The sequence below is a fragment of the Argopecten irradians genome, chromosome 2, assembly GCF_041381155.1.
Source record: "Argopecten irradians isolate NY chromosome 2, Ai_NY, whole genome shotgun sequence".
NCBI lineage: Eukaryota > Metazoa > Mollusca > Bivalvia > Pectinida > Pectinidae > Argopecten > Argopecten irradians.
Window position 1 is genome coordinate 50,900,828 of NC_091135.1, and position 6,237 is coordinate 50,907,064.

Below are 6,237 nucleotides of genomic sequence, written 5' to 3' on the forward strand. Positions count from 1 at the left end.
ATCTAAGCTTCTCAGTTTCACCGTGTCGCGCAGTGTACTTTTTAATATAAAGATAAATGTATATCTAGAATTGTGTCCAATGTTTATTGCTGCTGTCCAAAGATTGACGTACAATAGACTTGACCCTATGATATCAAGATTTTTTGAGCTTCGCTTGACCAGTAAAAACTGGATTTATAATTTATTATTATTTTATTTTGCCAAAGACAAATGAAACCTAAGGAATGAATTATTTGTCTTATATTATCAAAGTTACAAAAAACATTGTTGTCTTTGATATCATATATGAACATTCGAAATTAAATCTTTTTACTCTGAAGTGCGATAACGGCTTAAAACAGGTAAGTTATGTGCACATGTGTTATTTCGTAATTGGAAGCATAATGTTTAACGTCTTTTGAAGAAGAAAATATTATTAAGCCGATTATAAGTTGTATGCAGCTCTCGCTACATTACAATCATTATAACAGCTATAGTATATCTGCTTTATGTAAAACAAGTATTTTATTAATACAAAACTGATTACATATTATCAATAAAAATAAAAATCCATTTATTACACATTTACTCATAATAAAATAACAGTTTTCATTACATTGTGACAGCAATCAACAATGAATATTTAGATATCTAGATCAAATACAGCAACGGTTCACAAAAATAGATAAAATAACTACAGACACAGACCGAAACCATAAGTCACTTAAAACCGAAAAGTGCAACGAAAGACAGAGAGAAATCCTCAAAAGCCAACAGTAACAGGACGCCATTTAAATGCCTTTCATAAACTATGTCCCTGCGTTTGAATTTCATTTCGTCTTAGACAAATATGTTTGAACCTGTTTTTCATCTCACACATACGGTATCTCGTATTTGTATAAAAAAAAGCCATGGAAAGCGTTGCCAGCTACACCTATTACACTTTTCATTGATATATATCGTCCACACAGAACTAATGGTGTGTTATACTTTGAAGATATAGCTGAGGAGCGACAGAATTAGCGTGGTTTCTGCTACACTATAGACAATAGACAATTTTTATTAAACCAATCAAGTCCCCGCACACAAGAGCATTGAAATATACATTTATATTCGATGTGTTTACATTTGTTATAATTTGCGGGTTTTTTTGCACAAGCATACTAAGTTTTTTATTTTAGCAGTATACTATCTCTTCATTCAATTATTTAGTGTTTTAATACTCAGAATATTTCAAGCATACTAAGTTTTTTATTTGAGCAGTATACTAACCATGTAGTATTTTATAACTAATAAACCGGGATGTAGACCCTTGTACTATTTTTGTCTTCAATAAAATTTAGCTTAAATGGAAACTGTGTTTAATTATCAATCTGTATGGTGTTATGTATGACACTAAATACATGTAGTTATGAGATAAGGGAGATAACTCCTATAGCTTTTTTTTATCAATACATCCTATAAAGGTCATATCATTAATCTAGGTTATAGAACTTTCTAGAATATAATCATGTATAAACAAATATGTTTGTAAACATGTTGATTTTAAGTAGAGATCTAGAATGATCTATTTCCAGAAAGTTATGTGTGTTTATTTGTTTACTGTTTTTAGTTAGATATTTCTAGAAGTAGAAGGTTCTCCAATATTCTTGAATTAGGGTTAAGCTATATATACTCCAACTGTCCAAAGCTAATCAGAATTGTAATGAGACCTGTAATAAGACATATCAAGAATTGTACAGCGCCATATAAGATTCTATTGGGAGAGCTATTGTGACTTTATCTGTGGATTATTACAACACTTTGTGTGGATTTATTCATATTGCCTGGAACTTTACAAATCATCGGTGGACATTCAATTTCCTTGTGGATTTGTGATTATTGTTAATTTGAAACCTGGAAGGATCAAGGATTATACCAGGACATTCGCATACAGATAAGTAACACTTTAAATCATCGTATTACTCTTGTACCACCACCAATTACATATTGTAAACCATCTCTGTATAATATTGTATATATAATTAAATTGTGTTTTGAATTTAGCTGCTGGTTTCTCCTTTCTGTTATTCGTTATTGTAACAATGGATATGTATTGGAGTTAAACATCTGTGTAAAATTTGAAATGAAAAGTACATGATCAGTGTCTTAGATATCAGCTGCACAGGTGTTTTCCCTAAGCGTAGTGAACCGTAGAAGAATAAAACAAAGCCTTCTCGTTACAAGACAAGATATTATAAAATCATAGAAACAGTGCATTATGAATTCGTTATATCCTGTAATAGTAGTTCAACAGCCAACTCTAAAATAAAAACATTTTTATTTTTGTCAAGTAAGTTAATGTCTCAAATAAAGATTTGATTGAAACATTCATCCATGTCAATTACAAGACTTTACGTCTTTGTATACGTTTGTTAGTAACAGCATTGCTAGTTGACCACGTATTTGGCCCTTATTGGAACATGGAATACAAAAAACCCAAAGACCAAATCAAATGTCACGGATATTTGTATGATTTAAGTATCATGACTTGTTCATTTTGTTTTAGAAAATAACAGAACATTGGGAACAAATATATACACAATATTATTCACTGTATTTACTACATTAAAAAGAAACAAGAAATCGTTTAAATAGCTATAGCCAATTATCATTTCCATACCATACACTGTTTTAAACAGCTAAGATAGCGTTAGCGGTATTCAGAAGGATTAATCTTTCAATATTTACCGACTTTTGTAAAGCTCCTTTTCGTAAAGTTATTCAATAATTAAATTTAAATATTAATTTTTGTCATGTACACGTGTAAGATAGCTATGAAGTGTGAGCTATGTGAGCGACCAAAACTAGTTCATCGTCTGAAGCCACGTTTAGACCGTGAAACACTGTAATAATACAGAAAAATGCATCATGAAAATCCCTGCAAATATATCAAGTAATGATTATAATAAAAAGAACAGGTTATTGCCCTGATTATCGCTTGTTTATCTGTCGAACTGTCAATAGCGTTAGTCAGCAGATGCACACGCATCAACCGGAGAATGGTCCAACAAGCAGCTACCTTAATAAAACCGCTTTGCTCATCCATTAGCGTCCTTTTAAGATAATGCGGTGGTGGGTTTTGTTTCGAATTCTTATGAATCAAAGATAACCATTTGACGCAAATTGTTATTTAACATGAATTTCAGTGTTATGACCGTACACACGACAAACTACAGAAATATTTTCCAAATTGATAATATGACAGGTATGGATATTCATGTAAAGTGAAATAATTGCCTTTAAAACAAGCTAGCTTTGTCTTATTAGAGCAAGGGACAAATGGAAATAACTTGATTACCCTTATAGCATAAAAGGACAAATAGCCAAGAAGGATAGCGTCTAGGTGACGCAAATATTTTATGCCGGCATAAGGTTAGAAATATTTCCTATAGACATAATCATCACAATCGGCATGGAAAGATAGAAGAATCCTCTAAGAACCAGCGCGGGGGATCAAGGAAAGTGTCCTAGATTGCCAGCTACTTTTAACGACGACGAGCGAGTAACACAAAAAGAGAGAAACAGTTACCATCATAGACCCTCACAATGACCTAGACCAAGCTGGTGGGACCTTGTTATGAAACATGGGCAATGGATCTATGTTAAACTCATCACAAACATACACGAATGGACGAGCCCGTTCATGGTTTGCCTCGGGAACGATAACTTCTCAAATGCATACCGAATATAAGACTAGCTATGACGTCTAAAAAGATATCCTAGTTCTTTGTGGGGGATCATTGACAGTGAACAATAGCTACTGTCCAGCTACTGTCCAACATCGGTGGAAAGGGAGGAGGCAACTCTCGCTCAAACTCCCACCGAAACAGCTTTGTCAAGGAAGGACGGTGAGGGGAAATCAAACAATTTTCGTAGCTCTCGAACAAAAGAGTGTTGTTGGGTGTTTAACAAAGGGAGCCCAATGGAGATTTCCTCACGCGAGAGCAGTCTGTGGGTGACAGCACCCAATAATTCTTTATATTCTTTAGGCTTGTAAATCAAAATGAAACACGTATCTAATTTCCTTTTACACAAAAATCATTAGCGGAAGAATTACTCAATGTCTGCTTTCAATTCCATGTTTTATAAAATACACTATGTTACATGAACGAATAACAGAAATGAGAAACCAGCAGCTAAATTCAAAACACAATTTAATTATATATACAATATTATACAGAGATGGTTTACAATGTCTAAAGTAATTGGTGGTGGTACAAGAGTAGTACGATGATTTAAAGTGTTACTTATCTGTATGCGAATGTCCTGGTATAATCCTTGATCCTTCCAGGTTTCAAATTAACAATAATCACAAATCCACAAGGAAATTGAATGTCCACCGATGATTTGTAAAGTTCCAGGCAATATGAATAAATCCACACAAAGTGTTGTAATAATCCACAGATAAAGTCACAATAGCTCTCCCAATAGAATCTTATATGGCGCTGTACAATTCTTGATATGTCTCATTACAGGTCTCATTACATTTCTCATTACAGTTCTGATTAGCCTTGGACAGCTGGAGTATATATAGCTAAACCTTAATTCAAGAATATTGGAGAACCTTCTACTTCTAGAAATATCTGGAAATATTCTGGAAATAGATCATTCTAGATCTCTACTTAAAATCAACATGTTTACAAACATATTTGTTTATACATGATTATATTCTAGAAAGTTCTATAACCTAAATCAATTATATGACCTTTATAGGATGTATTGATAAAAAAGCTATAGGAGTTATCTCCCTTATCTCATAGCTACATGTATTTAGTGTCATACATAACACACCCCTCCTTAAAGAAAAGAAAGTTTTCTTGAAAAGGAAACTTTCTTGACATATTAAGTCATTTAAATCCTTGATAAAGCATCAGCTAGAATATTGTCTTTCCCTTTGATATGTTTGATGTCAAGATTGTACTCTTGCAAAGTCAAACTCCACCTGAGAATTCTTTGGTTTTTGTTTTTCATTTTTCCAATGAATGTTAAAGGGTTGTGGTCGGTGAAGACCAACACAGGCGCAATTGTAGTGCAGAGATACACATCAAATTGGTTCAAGGCCAAAATCAATGCTAAACATTCTTTCTCAATGGTGGAATAATTTCTCTGGTGTTTGTCAAATTTTTTCGAGAAGTAACAAATTGGATGGTCAATTTGTTCAGTACCTTCTTGCATCAAAACAGCACCAACACCTACATCACTGGCGCCAACAAACAGTTTAAACTGTTTATTAAAATCTGGAGCAGTCAGAACTGGTGAGTTTGATAGTATGGCTTTCAATTTCTCAAATGCAGACTTACATTCGTCTGACCAAACAAATTTGACATTTTTCTTTAACAAAGCAGTAAGTGGAGCTGCTATAACAGAGAAATTTTGACAAAATTTTCTGTAGTATCCAGCCATACCAAGAAATCTCATCAGCTCTCTCTTGCCTCCAGGAGCTGGAAAATCTATAATTGATTCTACTTTGGCCTGAACAGGTTTAACCTGCCCCTGTCCTACAACATGGCCTAAAAAATTCAACAGTTGCATGACAAAATTCACATTTCAATAAGTTTACAGTCAATTTCATGGTAGTGAGTCTCTCGAAGAATTCGCGAATCCCGCGTAGATGGTCTTCCCACGTGTCGTGATAGTTGATGACGTCATCAATGTATCCATCGCAGCCTTCCAGGTCTGATATCACGCTGTTAAGAAGACGTTGAAATGTTGCCGCGGCATTCTTCATACCAAATGGCATTACTTTGTACTGGTACAAACCTTGCGAGGTTACAAATGCCGACACTACTTTAGCTCTCTCTGTTAATGGCACCTGCCAATATCCTTTTAACAGGTCAAACTTGCTTACGTACTTGGCTTTGCCAACTTTGTCAATACACGAGTCAATCCTTGGAATTGGATAATTGGATAAGAGTCTGTTTTACTGACAGAGTTAACTTTTCTGAAGTCAGTACAGAACCGGTATGTCTTATCTGGCTTTGGCATCAGAACACATGGAGAGCTCCATTCACTTTTGCTTGGTTCAATAATATCATTGTCCAACATGTGTTCTTCTTTCAAAGGATTGACACGGTAAGGATGTTGCTTGACAGGTGGCGCATCGCCTACATCCACGTCATGATAGATAGCATCTGTTTTGCCTGGTGTATCCGGAAACAAACGTTTAAACTCAAGTATCAAATCTTTCAGTTCATTGCGTTCCTTTTCTGATAGATG